Consider the following 17,752-nt stretch of genomic DNA (forward strand, 5'->3'; position numbering starts at 1 on the left):
TAATTATGATCTCTTCTTATTTGGGTTGGTATTTACTTATACTTAGTAACTGCTAATAAAATTTGACCAACTTATTAAAAGCAATGCTTTGCCTTAACCATTATTTGTTGATTAGCCTAACACTATACATGAGCCCCCACTTTTGGTGAGCTCATACACATTATTCCCCACACTTGCTAAGCGATGAACTTTTGTGAGCTCACCCTTGCGATAAAACTCTCCCCTCACAAGTGAAGAGCAGGTAGCCCAGAAGGAGGACTACTACGAGGAGTTTGACGAGGTCTAGGAGTCCTTTCCTAGTTGACTTAATGGCGCCAAGAGAATAATATTAGTTCGCTTTATTTATTATCAGTTATTTTGTTAGACATTCTCGTTATGTAATAATGTTTGTGACATTTATCTCTATACAGTTGATCATTGTATGTGTTGTTATTCTTTGACGCACATATGAGACGCACCCGGGTTTATCCCTTAAATCTGGGTGTAACAGCAACTCACTAACTCTTGCATATGACCTCAAGGCTACGAAGGTAACTAGAAATATGAGCATTTCTTGCATATTTTCTTTCATATTCAGTCAATGAAGAAGACGATACCAGAGATCGTCGTGTGGCCATCAATCTCACTGTAATCACAGTGCTGCAGTAAACTGCATGTAAGTACCTGACTTCCCCCTATCTCTAGAAATCAGTGCAGACACGCTTTCGATGCAGTGGTGGTATCAGATTAAGATTTCGTTTTTTGCTTGCGCATTCATGCATCCTTGTTGTGTAGTACGGTTACAAATCCTCAAGCTGGTAGTAACAAGTTTTTTCCTTCGAACACTTTTGTTTAGAGAACAGATACTTGACGTGAAGCTGGTAGTAACAAGTTTTTGTTTTTTTTTTACTTTTTAATTTTGTCCTTTTCTCTTCTTTATTTTTGCAATTTAGGTACCAAAGATAGTATATATTTTTTCATAAGTTAAATTAACTTTGATCAAGTTTAATGAAAAAGTATTAACATGTACACCATTTGATAGGCACAATAAAAAAATATATTACGGTTCTAATAATATTTATTTAATATTATAAATATTGATATATTTTTTTTATAAATTCGGACAATTTAAGATGGTTCTACTTACAGTAAAACTGAAAATTGTATTCTTTTTATGATTAAATTCGGACAATTTAAGTTCAGGTTGTATGGACGGTTCAAGAGCTTGTCGGTGACGGTGACTCGCCGTACATCACAATCACATTGTACTACCACATGTGCATTCACTGAACTCGCCTCGGCCGCCGTGGGCTCGCGCGTCCGCCAGGTCCCCGCAGGCGAGCTTATTGAAACCAAGATATCACCAACACAGGGCTTCTAAAAATTGGTATCCCTAACACAGGTATTGGAAATTTAGTATTATAATTCATTCAAATTCGGAATTTTGCTATCGTAGTCAGATTTAGCCGATGTCTAGCTACTAGCTAACGTAGTTACGACATTCCGTTTTTTAGAACAGATCGAGCTACTTCTTCTCCCGAGCTCTCTTCTCCGAGCTCCTCTTCTCCCAGCGGTCCATCTCTCTCCAAAACGCTTGTCTCCGAGTACCGGTGGCGCTGAGCGCTCGGCGGCGCTCCCATCCGGCGGTTCCTGACCGGCGGCGCTCCCATCCGGAGGTTCCTGCTCTTACCTGAGGTACGCGTTCCTGCTCTTACCTGAGGTACGCGTTCCTGACCGGCGGCGCTCCCCTTATTCTCCATTACAGGCGACGCTCCCATCCTCAATCCCGGTATATAGCAGTTTGTTCTCCATTCCCATCCTCGCACCTGTGTAAAGTCCAGTATATAGTTTGTAGACAACAGAGAAGAAATAAGTAGCGTCGCCATCCTCCCACGCGTAATCTGTAGATTCACATCCTCCCACGCGTAACAGACATCCTCCCATACTTTCTGTAGCTGAGTAGGTACTGCAATGGACACTCTCGACTGCAATGGAGATGTTGAGCACAATGCGACAGATGCAAATTGGTTCGTCATCATTGAAGATGTTGAGCACTTGTTGATTGAGGCACCAGCCGCGCCTGAGGACAGTGCACCCCCTCCCATTAATGTTGTAGAGCAAGGTCATTCGGTAGGGGATTCATCAACTCAAGGAAATGATTGTGAGGGAATTTTACCGGATTTGCGATGGCAAGAAGGACCTCAACATGTACCCAATGAGAGTGTTATGTACCATAAACTTGGATTAGCTGCCGAGGATGAACGAGAAAATAACGAGAGAGAGGATGCTTGCAATCGTAGAGGTGATGCAAATAATCTTGATCAACTTGGTGGCGATGGTTCCGCAGCTTTGCCTTGTGTTGATTTTTTGCAGCACGAGAGCAGAGTTGTCTATGACTCTAATCATCCAGTGATGGAGGTTGGCAGCTTGTATGCATCTATGACTGAATTTAGGCTGGCAATGAGACAATATGCCATAGACAAAGAGTTCGAGTTAGGTATTGAGGCTAGTACAACGAAGAAATATAGAGGCTATTGTCGTGGAGGCGACTGTCCTTGGAGCATAAATGCAAGAATTGAGAGGGATGGTTCGCCGACCATAATTGTATGTATTTTAAATCAAGAACTTAACTTATTTATATTGTTGTGGCCTTCGAAGTAATCCAATGAGAGTGTTATTGTTGTTGCTATTTTTGAAGGTGACTGTGTTGAATGATCATCACACTTGTACTTCAAGTGGACGGAGGAGGACTAGCACACCAACAAGTGCTTGGGTTGCTTCCAAAGCTCTTCCTATTATTGTTAAGAAACCACATATTGGTGCTAAGGAATTACAAACTACACTTCAAGATACCTACAAATGCATAATTGCGTATGACACAATTTGGTATGGAAAAGAGAAAGCCTTGAAAGTCTTGTTTGGGGCCTGGGAAGAGAGCTTTCAACTTTTGTACAGTTGAAAGGAGGCAGTATTGCAGAAGTGACCTGATAGTGTCATTGAAATTCATGTTCGAGTAGAAGATGGTCGATTCTACTTCACGCGCTTCTTTTGACCTCTTGGACCATGTATCACAGACTTCTTACAAGGTTACAGACCTTACTTGAGTGTGGATTCTACTGCTTTGAATGGTCGATGGAATGGTTACCTACCATATGCTACAGCTGTTGATGGGCACAATTGGATGTTTCCCGTTGCTTTTGGATTCTTCGAGTCTGAAACGGAGGACAATTGGAAATGGTTCATGCAGCAGTTACGGAAGGCCATTGGAGATCTGCCTGTACTAGCAGTTTGTTCTGATGCTTGCAAAGGTTTGACCAACGTAATGAGGGATGTTTTTCCCAATGCAGAGAAAAGAGAGTGTTTCAGGCATCTAATGAACAACTTTGTCAATCAATTTCCTGGTTCTGAATATATGTACCTTGCTGCTAGAGCGTACAAGAAAGAAGTTTATGATATGTACATTGCAAATGTGAAACAGAACCCTACCATCGCTGATTGGTTGGATAAGTTTCATAGTTTATTGTGGTACCGAAGTGCTTTTAACCCTAGCATCAAATGTGACTATGTGACGAATAACATTGCGGAGGTCTTCAACAACTGGATTAAGGACTACAAGGACCTTCCAGTATGCGACCTTGCTGACAAAATAAGGTTGATGATCATGCAACTTTTTTATAAGAGAAGGCGAATTGGACGGAGGTTAGAAGGAAAGATACTACCCTCCATCATAGCCCAACTAAATGCACGTACTCGACGGCTTGGACACCTGGAAGTCATAAAAGGTGATGACTTTGTTGCCAAGGTGAGAGATAACAGTGACTGTGTTTCCAGATATGTGGTGAAGGCATATCTAAGAGAATGTTCATGCCTAGAGTGGCAACATATAGGGAAGCCTTGCCACCATGCACTATGCCTAATAACTGCACAACAATTCAGAGATGCGATGATGGAGGAGTTTGTTGATGATTACTACTCTGTAGAGATGTATAGGAAAGCATACTCAAGATTGGTGGAGCCAATTGAGAACAAGTTGTTTTGGCCTAAGGTGGACTTTGCAAAAGAGGTTGGTGCACCCCTTGGTAAAAGAGGTGTCGGACGTCAAAGGAAAAATAGGATCAAGACTTGTCTCGAGGGTGGTAGCAGCAAGAAGAAGCCTTCAAATGACAATGAGAAAACAAAGAAACTAATTAGAGGAAAATTCAAGTGTCCAAATTGTGGGGAGTTAGGGCATAGGAAGAGCAGCTACAAGTGTCCACTTAACGGTACAAAGAAAAGGTAATACGTAAACATCAACTTTGTTCGTAACATTATTATTGTTTATCTAACTTATATCATCACAGGAAACGGAGGCCGAGGAAAAACACTACAAAGAAATGGTTTCCAACACAGTCGAAAGCTGATAGTAATCAGCAGCTTGTTGCCATGGAGGCTTCTACTGTTCAGCTGCCAACAATAGAAGAGGCTTCTACTGTTCAGCAACCTGTAAACAACATCCCTTCTACCTCGCTGCCAATAATAGAAGAGGCCTCTACTGTTCAGCTGTCAACAAGCGAATGGTCACCACCAAGGAGACTTCGGACAGGTGTTAAAAAGAAGCTTACTCCGAAGAAGAAGATCGGCTTCTGAGTAGCATCTTAATTTCTGTTTCTGGCAGTAGCTTAAGTTTCAATTCTGTGAACAAAGCTTAAGTTGTGTGAACAATTTCTGTTTGTGGCAGTACCTTAAGTATGTATTCTATGAACAAAGCTTATGTTGTGTGAACAATCTCTGTTTGTGGCAGTGAACAATTTATGTTTGTACCTTAAGTAAGAAAATGCAGAGCTTGTGTTCTCAGCTCAGTTAAGTCTCTGTTTAACTGCCATTTCTGTCCAAAAAACTCATTTATGTTTGTGAACATTTCTGTCCAATATAGTGTTGTCAGCTCATTTCTGTTTGTGCTCATTTCTGTCCAATATAGTGTTGTTCAAAAAGCTCATTTCTGTTTGTGCTCATTTCTGTCCAATATAGTGTTGTCAGCTCATTTCTGTTTGGACTGAACACCCTTGATAATTTTCTCCAGTTCAGACCAAAATAGTGCCATAATCAATTTTGCTCGTGCCGACGATGCTTGTGCGCCTACTCCCATCTGCAGCTTCTACGACATCTTTGCGTGTGTCGGCCCTAGCAGGTCCAGATCCGATATTAATGGATCTTGGAGATTTCTCCATGGCCGCGGGCAAGGAACCTACGACGACCTGCTCAAGATTGACGGCTACAGGTAAGAGCACCAGTGAGATGGGCACCAGTGAGAGAGCTCTGTACGGCTACAGGAACGCGCCATCCGGGCACGGGTACTGGTAGAGCACCACTGAGACCTTCTGCGCGGCGCCGGCGCAGGCCATGCGATCGATACTCCGGCCGGGCACGGGAACGCCGCACAGGTCAGGGAGTGGATTCTAGAACCGAGCAGTGGCAGGCTGGCAGCCAGGAAATAGAAAGGGGCATCCTCGAGAGGAGAGCTCTGTACCTTGGAAGGGCCGAGCAGGGAGAGGAGCGCCGTGCCAGAGAGCTCGAGCGTCGTGGCAGAGAGCTCCTGCGTCGTCGAGGAGAGGAGGAGCGCCGTTGAGGAGAGGAGGCAGAGAGCTCGAGCGCCGTCGTCAAGCTAGAGCAAAGATCCGTTCTAAGCTATGGGACAGTGAGATGGACTACCGTAACAGCGATTGCGGATTGGCTAAATCACACCCCGATAGCGAAATTCCGAATTCGAATGTATTATAATACTAAATTTCCAATACCTGTGTTCGGGATATCAATTTTTAGAAGCCCTGTGTTAATGATAGCTTGGTTCCAATAAGCTCCCCGTCGGCCGGCATCTACGGCTACGCCACCAACTACGTACGGCGCCGTCGACGGGGAGGCCGGGGCGCTGCGGGAAGGTGGCCGTCGTCCGGGACGGCGCGGGGCTAGTACCTGAAATTGTATGCATGCTTAAGATATAGTAGGACTACATGACTCCATAAAAAAACGTGCACTAGTACCTGAAATCAATATACTTTGGAAACCGATAATGATAGTAATTCTTGCGGTACAGCGAAGGCAGTCGTGGGCTTGTTCAGTTATTTCTAATTCTATAATCTATATGGATTGGATAGAATTTATATGGATTAGAAGAAATTTTAACTTATTAATGATTAAAACCCACGTAATCTTCCCAATCCATATGGATTGGCGTTAAACCCACCATGCCGAGAGATAATCTTCCCAATCCATATGGATTGACGTTAAACCCACCATGCCGTGAGAGAGTTGGCTTTTGTTCTATTCTGTTACTAGTTTTGCGTTTGTCTGGGCCGCTTTCCCCTGATGAGTGAGTCGTCCAAGCTGCATAAGTACGCCGGAACCGACGACCGCGCCGCTTTCGCCGGTGGCCCGTTGCCAGCCTCTCGCTGCCCGCATCGACGCCGTGCGCCGGCAACGGCTGCGGCGCCCGTGTCATGGTGGCGGCGCCAGCCAGTGCCACAGTTGTACCGCGGCTCGCAGTCGGAGACGACCGGTGGTCACGAGGCGCTATCGGACGAGGAAGCTGGTGGGGGAACCGGGGAAGGGACACAACCCAACCGGCAGCGTGCGCGTGCATGATGGCCCTGCAGCTCAACCATTTGAATAGCCTACTGGCTACTACACATGCGGAGAGGAAGGACCGCTTCAAGCCCGTCCAAACCATCGCCATCACCATCGCCATCGCCCATGTGCCCAACTGATAGCCGCCTATATTAGGTGTCACCAGCGCTCATCACTCGCGATAGTAGAGCTCGGCAGCCGCACGCCTGCATCTGCCACTAGTAGAAAAGAGCTCAAAGCCTGCGGCACCCATAAATTATCACTGGCGGTTTCAGTTATCACGCGCCAGTAAAAAAACAAGGTGGACCCGACTTAGGAACCGCCAGTGGAAACCCATTTTCACTGGTGGTTCTGTTACACCAACCGCCAGTGGAAATAGGGTATTTCCACTGGCGGTTGGTGTAACAGAACCGCCAGTGGAAACCTATTTCCACTGGCGGTTGGTGTAACAGAACCGCCAGTGTAAAGACCCTATTTACACTGGCGGTTGTGTTAAGATAACCGCCAGTGGAAATAGGTTTCCACTGGCGGTTTTTTAAACCAACCGCCAGTGAACTGTCTGTTATAAAATACCCATCTTCCCCGCGACAGTGAACTGTATGCTCGCAGCCAGCTTCCATTGGAGGCGATTTTGGAGGTCCAGATTTCACAAAAATATAAGGGGGGAGGTTTTGGTCTTCATTTCTTGGAAGAAGGTGGATAAGAAAGGTTGGTTTATGTTTCTTTGTCAATTTTTGTTCATTCTTGCTCAATTTTAGCCACATTTTGGATCTAGGGTTTCACATGTGAGAGAGAAGAGTATAGATAGGTAATTTTCTCTATTTTCTCAAATGAGGTTGCATAAGATGGTTAGTTTTTGTCTATTCCCTCTCTTTTTCATGTTTAGTTGCTTAATGAATGGTGAATGTGTTGTATGGAAGATTAGTTTAATTATGTTTCAATTGTTAGTTATTGTTTATTTTTGCTCAATTTTAACTACATTTTGAAACTAGGCTTTCACCATATGTTAAAGATAGGTTTGGGTATTAATTTTTTTTGTTTATTAGTTGCTAGGAAAGTTTGGCTTATGTTTCTTTTGCCAAATTTTGTTTATTTTTCCTCCATTTTAGCCACATTTTGGATATAGGGTTTCACCATGTGTTAGAGATAAAGTAGTTTAACTACTTTTATTGGAAGAGATAAAGTAGTCTAACTACATTTGTATATATACCGATCAATATTTACTGTATATATACATGCATGGTAATCTGACTTGCCATGAAAACTTCGGACTGGAAGGGTAGGCAGCAGATGTCGCACTCCAACGCGTCCTTCTCCATGGATAGTGTCACAGTCGCCTCTTCCTCATCCTCCAACCCCGACTCTTCCGCATCCTCCATGTGCAGCATGTAATTTTACACGACTTTCTAGAGAGGAGAGGGAGAGGGAGAGAGAGCTATTGTTGCCAATGCGCTCGGAGCAGGTGCAGCACTTACCGTCCGTGCGGATGCAGCACTTTGCACATCCAGAATGCCCGTTCTTGCTGGAGTCTACCGATCAATATGTACTGTATATATACATGCATGGTAATCTGACTTTTTAGCAGATGTCGCACTCCAACGCGTCCTTCACATTTTAGCCACATTTTTGGATATAGGGTTTCACCATGTGTTTTATGTTACTTTTTTACCATGGATATAGGTGATGGAGAGGACATCCTGGATGTATAACTTATCAAGGCTAGATCCATCATACATATCCGAGGTCCATAGGTTTATTGATGTCGCTACGAACCATGCTTGGAGAACAAAGACAAAACACATATATTGTCCATGCATGGACTGCAAAAATGCTGCTGTATTTAATGACACAGAACAAATCATGTCTCATCTGGTATGCCGAGGATTTATGAAGGATTACACAATTTGGACAAAGCATGGAGAGGGTAGCTCTTCGCCTTATACGACTGGAAACCCTGAGAACATCGACGACAGATTTCAGTTCGTTCACGAGACACACCAACCTCTTCCACAGAGCGAACATGTAGTGCAAAATGTTACTGATCATGGTTACGCTGGAGGAAATGAACATGATAGACCTCATGTTCTGCCAAGTGTTATGGATGAGGAAGATGCAGAGTTGCTAGAGGCAATGTTGCGTCGTCATACAGATCAATCGATGTTCTTAATGAAAGGTATGGAGTCCCTAAAGAAGGCAGCAGAAGAGCCTTTGTACGACGAGTCTAAGGGTTGTACCAAAGAGTTCACGACGCTCCGGTCTGTGCTAAAGCTGTTGATGTTAAAAGCTAAATATGGTGTGTCTGATGCTGGCTTCGATGCGTTCTTGAGTATTATCGCAGACATGCTTCCAAAGGAGAACAATGTGCCTGCTAACACGTACTATGCAAAGAAACTAATCAGTCCGCTCACTATGGGTGTGGAGAAGATCCACGCGTGTAGAAATCACTGTATCCTTTATCGAGGTGATGATTATAAAGACTTGGAGAGCTGCCCAAAGTGCGGTGCAAGTAGGTACAAGACGAATAAAGACTATCGAGAGGACGAAGAGTGTGTTGCATCCGTGTCTAAAGGGAAGAAGCGAAAGAAAGCCCAAAAAAAGACTTCAAAATCCACGAGCAAAGAAAAAGAAGAAGTAGACTATTATGCGCTCAAAAAGATTCCTGCTTTGGTGATGTGGTACCTCCCCGTCGTCGATCGATTGAGGTGTTTGTTCGCTAATCCTGAGGATGCCAGACTTATGAGCTGGCATGCTTCTGATGAGCACAAAAACGATGGGAAGCTTCGACATCCAGCCGATGGGAAGCAGTGGCAAGATTTCAATGACAACCACCGAGACTTTGCCGATGAACCGAGAAATGTTAGGTTCGCACTGAGTACTGATGGAATGAACCCATTTGCTGAGAGGAGCAGCAAGCATAGCACATGGCCGGTGATCCTCACCATATACAACCTTCCTCCATGGTTGATGCAGAAACGGAAGTACATTTTGCTAACCATCCTTATTTCTGGACCTACACAACCTGGAGTTGACATGGATGTATTTTTGGAGCCCTTAATGGAGGATATGAAAATATTGTGGGAAACGGGTGTTCAAATGTTGGATGAGTATCGTAAAGGTTCATTCACGCTGAGAGCAATTCTTTTTGTTACGATCAACGATTACCCTGCTCTCTTCACATTATCAGGCCAGTTTAAGGGAAAGGTTGGTTGCACAGTATGCATTGATGGAACTGCTTACGTATCCCTTGCTGCATCTAGGAAGATAGTTTACATGAGGCACAAACGCTTTTTATTGGAAGGACACAGGTACCGCATGCGAAAGATGGATAAGTACTTCGACAATAATGGTGAACTACATTCTACTGCTCCATCGGGTAACAATAGAGGTCATAGAGTTTTTGAAATAGTCAGGAATATCAAGTTTGTTTTCGGGAAGAAGACAAAAGACGGAAAAACAAGGAAGGATGTCAAACCAGCTTCGGGGGCTATATTCAAGAAGAAGTCTATTTTCTTCGAGTACTTGCCTTACTGGAAAGAGTTAGATGTGCGGCATGCAATCGATGGTATGCACGTTCAGAAGAACGTGTTTGAAAGCATAATGGGCACCTTGCTAGACATAAAGGGCAAAACAAAAGAAGGGCTCAATTCACGCATGGACTTGGTAGATTTAGGCATAAAAAAGGAACTACATCCCGTTCTTCAAGAAAATGGGAAGTACCATCTCCCAGCAGCAAGCTACAATCTCAATGTAGATGAGAAACATGCGATGTGTGTTTGGCTCAAGAATTTGAAAGTCCCATCCGGATTCTGCTCTAGCATACGGAGTATTGTGTCAATGAAAGACCTGACAATCACCAACTACAACTCACATGATTGCCATGTCATGCTGACTACATTCCTACCTATTGCCATCAGGGCTATAAATCCTTTGTTTTTAAAGATGGCAATCACACGGTTGTGCTACTTTTTCAACAGGATTTCACAAAAGGTAATTGGCCGTGATGAGTTGGCATCTCTTCAGGAATTCGCAGTGGAGACAATATCACAGTTTGAGATGTGTTTCCCTCCATCGTTCTTTGATATTATGGTGCACCTTGTGGTGCACTTGGTGCCACAAATAGAGGCATTGGGTCCTATGTACTTGCATGAAATGTGGACGTATGAACGTTTCATGTCAATACTGAATGGCTATGTATCAACCCGTGCTCGTCCCGAGGCATCCATGATAGAGGGGTACTGTACCGAAGAGGCCATTGAGTCCGGAGCTCCATTCTGCAATAGTATCCTAAAAGACCAGGTTGCAATAGGTCTGCCTCCGTCACGACACGAGGGTAGACTGTATGGAAGCGGGAGGATGGGACGGAAATCTTTCATCCCACCGGATTACGATATAGTACTTGAGGCACATCAGAGCATCCTACATCAGCTAACAATAATGGAGCCATTTATCCAACAACACATCAATGAGCTTCGCGAGCAAAATCCTGGGCATACGGATGATTGGGTAATGAAGCAACATAAGCAGCGGTTCAACACATGGCTAATGGTGAAGGACATTCCACGTGGAGAAACAATAGAAGAACAAACCATCAAGGGCTTGGCATCTGGACCATCACGCCAGGTCACAACATGGCAAACCTATGACATTAGTGGATTCACATTTTGTACCAAGTCCAAGGACAAAAAGAGCATGTCACAAAACAGTGGTGTTCGATGTGAAGCCATAGATGATGAAACTGGTGAGATTATTACATATTTTGGCTTTATTGAGGACATATGGGAACTAGACTATGGTACATTTCAGATCTCGGTTTTCCGATGTCAATGGGTTGAAGACAAACATGTCACGGTAGACAACTATGGGGTCAGAGTTCTTGATCTAAGTAAGGTAGGTTACAAAGATGACCCATGGATCCTTGCTAATCGTGCTGCACAGGTCTTCTATGCTGAACATATCATTTCTAACAATGAGAAGAAAAGCACCGACAAACCGAAGCATGTAGTTTTTCCTGGAAAACAACAAGCTATAGGAGTTGATGGTGTATCTGATTTAGAGGATTTTAACCAGTTCAATGACATGTCTCTTTTCATAGACCATCCAACCAAGATAAGGAACGTTGAGCGAAGCATCCCACGCAATTCGATGCCCTGGGTACGCCACGATGGACAAGGCAGAACAATAGCTCCCTAGATTATATAGTTGTCATGTAATTGATTATTGTTAGGACATGTCATGTAATTGATTATTGTTAGCGACAAACCGAAGCATGTAATTTTACACGACTTTCTAGAGAGGAGAGAGAGAGGATAGAGAGAGAGAGGAGAGAGAGAGGATAGAGAGAGAGGAGAGAGAGGAGAGAGAGAGGAGAGAGAGAGGAGAGAGAGAGGAGAGAGAGAGGATAGAGAGGAGAGAGAGAGGATAGAGAGAGAGGATAGAGAGGAGAGAGAGAGGAGAGAGAGAGGAGAGAGAGAGGAGAGAGAGGACAGAGAGAGGAGAGAGAGAGGAGAGAGAGAGGAGAGAGAGAGGATAGAGAGGAGAGAGAGAGAGGATAGAGAGGAGAGAGAGAGGAGAGAGAGAGGATAGAGAGAGAGAGGAGCTAGAGAGAGGAGCTAGAGAGAGGATAGAGAGAGAGGATAGAGAGAGGATAGAGAGAGAGGAGAGAGAGGAGAGAGAGAGGATAGAGAGAGGATAGAGGAGAGAGAGGAGCTAGGGAGAGGAGAGAGAGGAGAGAGAGGATAGAGAGAGAGGAGCTAGGGAGAGGAGAGAGAGGAGAGAGAGAGGGAGAGGGGAGAGAGAGGGAAGAGAGAGGAGGGAGAGGGAAGAGAGAGGAGAGAGAGGGGAGAGAGAGAGAAGTAATATATAAATATATATATTATGTATACTAAATATATATATTTATATATTTAATATGTACAAAAATTTATATACTTAATGTATGAATATACAATAAAAAATAATATACTAAAAACATTTCTACTGGCGGTTGACAATGAAAACCGCCAGTAGAAATCATTTCTACTGGCGGTTGTCATAGAGAACCGCCAGTAGAAATGGCCTCCACAGTCTGTGGATGGCATTTCTACTGGCGGTTCTCTATGACAACCGCCAGTAGAAATGATTTCTACTGGCGGTTTTCATTGTCAACCGCCATTAGAAATATCTCCTATATAAAGGAGCGCGCGCGGGGCCGAAATTTTCGCTAAGTCTTTTGGCGCCCTGTCTTTTACACTCCCGCCGTCAGGCTGCCGAATTTTCGCCCCGGCGATCTTCCTCCGTGCGCCGCCGTCGTCCACGCCGTCGTCCCCGCGCCGTAGGTGAGTTCTTCTCTCTCTCTCTCTCCCTTTCTTCGTTCGCTCGGGCTCGGTCTAGGAGTGAGAGGGAAGAGAGAGGAGGGCGCGCGCCGCCGCCGCCGCCGCCGCGCGCACGCGGGCGCCGCCGCCGTCTCTGCATAGAGTGAGAGAGAGGAGGGGCGCGCCGCCGCCGCCGAGAGGGAGGAAGAGAGAGGAAGGAGAGGGAGAGGGAAGAGAGAGGAGGGAGAGGGAGAGAGATACAGGGAGGGAGAGGAGGGTGAGAGAGAGAGAGGAGGGAGAGGAGAGAGATAGAGAGAGGGAGAGAGATAGAGGGAGAGGAGAGAGATAGAGGGAGGGAGAGGAGGGTGAGAGAGAGAGAGGAGGGAGAGGAGAGAGATAGAGAGAGGGAGAGAGATAGAGGGAGGGAGAGGAGGGTGAGAGAGAGAGAGGAGGGAGAGGAGAGAGATAGAGAGAGGGAGAGAGATAGAGGGAGAGGAGATAGATAGAGGGAGGGAGAGGTGGGTGAGAGAGAGAGAGGAGGGAGAGGAGAGAGATAGTTAGAGGAGGGAGAGGAGAGAGAGGAGGGAGACATATGTGTGTTCATATGTGTTCAATATATATATGTGTTCATATGTGTTCAAATGTATGTGTTCAATATATATGTGTGTTCATATGTGTTCAAATGTATGTGTTCAATATATATGTGTGTTCATATGTGTTCAAATGTATGTTCAATATATACATTGTAATTTTATCCGTCACAACTCGATAATATACATATCCGATCCGATCCGAATTCGATCTAAACTCGATAATTTCCGTACGACTCTCCCTCTCTCCCTCTCTATACGTCCTATGCGACTCTCCCTCTCTCCCTCTCCTCGTCCTATACGACTCTCCCTCTCTCCTTCTCTATACGTAACTCGATAATATCCATACGATTCTCCCTCTCTCCCTCTTTATACGTCCTATGCGACTCTCTCCCCGTCCTACACGATACTATACGACTATACGATACTATATGGTTACGGTTTAGGGTTAGGGTTATGGTTAAGGGTTAGGGTTAGGGTTAGGGTTAAGGGTTAGTGTTTAGGGTTAGGGTTAGGGTTAGGGTTAAGGGTTCGGGTTTTGGGTTAAGGGTTAGGGTTAGGGTTAAGGGTTCGGGTTTTGGGTTAAGGGTTCGGGTTTTGGGTTAGGGTTAGGGTTAGGGTTCGGGTTTTGGGTTAAGGGTTCGGGTTTTGGGTTAGGGTTAGGGTTAGGGTTAAGGGTTATAGTTAGGGTTAGGGTTTAGGGTTAAGGGTTCGGGTTTTGGGTTAGGGTTAGGGTTAAGGGTTTTGGGTTAGGGTTAAGGGTTATAGTTAGGGTTAGGGTTAGGGTTAGGGTTAAGGGTTATAGTTAGGGTTAGAGTTTAGGGTTAAGGGTTCGGGTTTTGGGTTAAGGGTTCGGGTTTTGGGTTAGGGTTAGGGTTAGGGTTAAGGGTTTTGGGTTAGGGTTAAGGGTTATAGTTAGGGTTAGGGTTAGGGTTAGGGTTAGGGTTAAGGGTTAGGGTTTAGGGTTATAGTTAGGGTTAGGGTTAGGGTTTAGGGTTAGGGTTTAGGGTTAGGGTTAAGGGTTTAGTGCCTGAGGATGTATTTAATTATACTATTTGTTAATATGAATTTAATTATTGCTTACGTTAATATGTGTTAATATGTATTTAATTATTGCTTATGTATTTGTATATATATAGCTCAATGAGTTCTCCGATCAAGGACAAGAGTGTTGCTCAAGAAAAATCCAGCAGTGAAGGATATGAAACGCCTAGCGACCCTTTTCCTACCACTAGCATAGATAGGGCCGCTCTCCGTGAGTTGCAACGTGACCCTACTTATGATCCACGAGAAGCTGAGGTAAAAGTACGCATCTTTAGCTTCGTATGTGTACCCTACTGATTTCACATGCATGATCTCTTGTGCATTTTATTACATGAATAGGAGGTCATGTCTGAATTTCGTGCGATACTCGAAGAAGCCGTGGCACGAAACGAAGACGTACCGGAGCCGACCCAAGACGCACCGGAACAGACCAAGACAACAACCGAGACGTCAAGGAAAAGGAAGCAGAGCGATCGAAAAAGAGGTGACAGGGGGCTGAACAAGTTTCCCGACAAAACATACAAAATCTCAGACGTGAGCCCGAAAGGTCAGCCCCTTGCTCCAGAAGAGGCACTACCTAAGTTCCGGAATGCACTTGGGTTTTTAGTTAGAGATAATCTTGACATAACAATACGACAGTGGAGAGATGTGTCAGATGATGTCAAGAATCAAATATGGAATAAGCTATTAATGAGGTTCGTTCTGCCTCGGGGTTCAGAAGAACTCGTGAAGGAATACACGATGAAGCAGCTTGCGATAAATTTCCGAAACTGGAGGTCTGAGATGAACACAAAGTTTGCAAAGAAAGGTCTGGACCCGACCAAAAAATATAAAATCTCAGCAGGTCAGTGGGCAGTATTTTTAGAGCAGAGGAGCAGCCCTGATTTCATATCTCTAAGTGAGGCAAATTCTGAACTATCAAAGAAGAACAAGTACCGCCACCACCTAGGCACAGGTGGTTACAAGCGTCAGGTTCCTAAATGGAGACAAGAAGACGCCGAGAAGAAGGCCGCAGGGTTGCCGACGCTGTCCGAGCAACTTGGTGAAAGGGCGGCAAATTGGCTCCGTGCTAGAAAACCAAGGGAAACCGAGACCGGTGTATCTTTTGATGATCCCATTGTCGAAGAAGCGGCAAAAAACATATATACAATGGCAGCTAAGCAGAGCGAAGGAACTTTTAAGCCACAAAGGGAAAGAGACATCCTAACGGCTGGTCTCGGTAACCCTGAGCATCCTGGCCGTGTACGAGGAATCTCGTCTAAGGAAGGATGGAAGGAAGGATTCGGACAACAGTGGGAAGGTCTGTACAGGAAACGTGATCGATACAAGGAAGAGATGGCGGATTATTTTAAGTTGGAGGCCAAGAAAGAGTTCAAAGCCATGATGTCTCAAATGCTATCGAATCCTCCTCCAGAATTGATGCAACAGTTGGCGAGTGCGATGTCTGTTCAACAGATGACCACTCCACAAATACAAATAATTCCAGCAGCTCAACCGCCGGCTTCCACAGATTGTACGACATTACCAAGCTCTGTTGCTTCAACGGGAAATAAGGACCGTTATCCAGTTGATGACATCACAAGGCCTGTGGCGTGCGCACTGGTTATAAGATATGGTATTAACAATAAACGTACAAAGAAAGTAGCCACAGGCCTTGCGATCCCAGGACGCAAGTTCCATGGAAACGATATTCCAGATGATTATTGCAAAGTAGAAGTGACGACGGTCGTCCAAGGATCCGAGAACGACATGCTAGACATCCCTGGGCCCGAAGGTATCGAGAAACTTGGACAAGCTATCAAGAATTTTATCCTTTGGCCTCGAAGGGATGTCGATTTGCTTGATTGGTCGAATTCGCCGCAGGCGTCGCAGGCCCAACCGTCTCCGCCTTCTCAAATTTTTGCTCCTATTGTACATCCATCATCCTCACCTCCTCAAACTTCACATGCTGCTCCTCATCCTTTTTCTGACCCACCGTCTCCGCCACAAGCATCACCATTCAGGGCTCCACCACCTTCTCCTCCCCATCCTCTTGGTGACCCACTGTGTACGCCACCATCAAGGGATCCACCTTCTCCACAGCCATCAAACGATCCAAGGCCATCAAAGAAATCTAAACTTCCTATTCCAAAATTGGTGTCCCCGTATCAGAAAAAGAAGAGTAAAGCTACTACTGCTGGCACAGTTCGGTTTTTGAAAGGGATTGGACGGAGCCTCACGTCACAAACTGTTGATTTGGCCGAGCACGAGGAGTCTGCAAAAAAGGCTGAGGCAATGGCCGCAAAGATAAAGAAGCCAACTAAGGCAGATTACAAAAACGTGCCTAAAAAATATGTGCCGGGCAGACCTCTGCTACCTCTTGAGAAACTAAGAAAGGTCCCGGCTGGTGTTAAAAGGTTGCATGACTGGTACATGCGGGCATCATCGGTTGGCATCGACACCATCAGTGTGCATATACCAGACCATGCTTTTATTGGTTCGAACCAAAAGGCCGTTGTTACATTCGAGGACATGTGGTTAATGATGAACCTTCAGAGACTCGACGTGCAACTTGTAACGATGTTTGCATTGTAAGTGTCGCTCATACTTCCACATATGTGTGTTATTATTAGTGAGCTGTATAAAATTTCAATATCTGACATGCACGTGTGACTTGCAGAATGCAACATGATCAGCAGGAGATTCTTTACGGTACCAAGCCCAATGCTAGTGCCAGTAAAAGGGTTGGGTATCTCAACCCAATACTTATATCCGAGGAAAGCCACACTTTTAGAATCGGGAAAGACAACGATGAAATAAGGGGAAAGACGGACGAAGAAGTTGAGAAGCGTATAAAGGAAATGAAGAAGGATTTTGAAGCTCGATACGCCACATACATAGGACATGCAATGCTTCAATTTCAAGACAGGGAAGCCATAATGGCCCCGTACAACTTTAAGTAAGTGTGATTTTGCATAAATAAAATTAATAATTTCAATACACATGCATCACAAATTTGATTCGTACAGGGACCACTGGATATGCTTCCTCATTTATCCTAAGGTTGGAAAGGTGCTGGTGCTCGACTCCTTGAACTTCGACCCTTCGACATATGCAACATTCCTCAGCATCTTAGAGCTGTAAGCCTTTTCTATGCATGCATACTTTTATCGATTAAAATTTGAGAATAACATGGTGATTCTATTTGAGATCACAGTGCTTATAGATTCTATAAGATGAAAGGTGGAAAGTACGACCTGTCGAAAAAAC

Source organism: Zea mays, chromosome 10 (genome assembly GCF_902167145.1).
Source record: "Zea mays cultivar B73 chromosome 10, Zm-B73-REFERENCE-NAM-5.0, whole genome shotgun sequence".
Lineage (NCBI taxonomy): Eukaryota > Viridiplantae > Streptophyta > Magnoliopsida > Poales > Poaceae > Zea > Zea mays.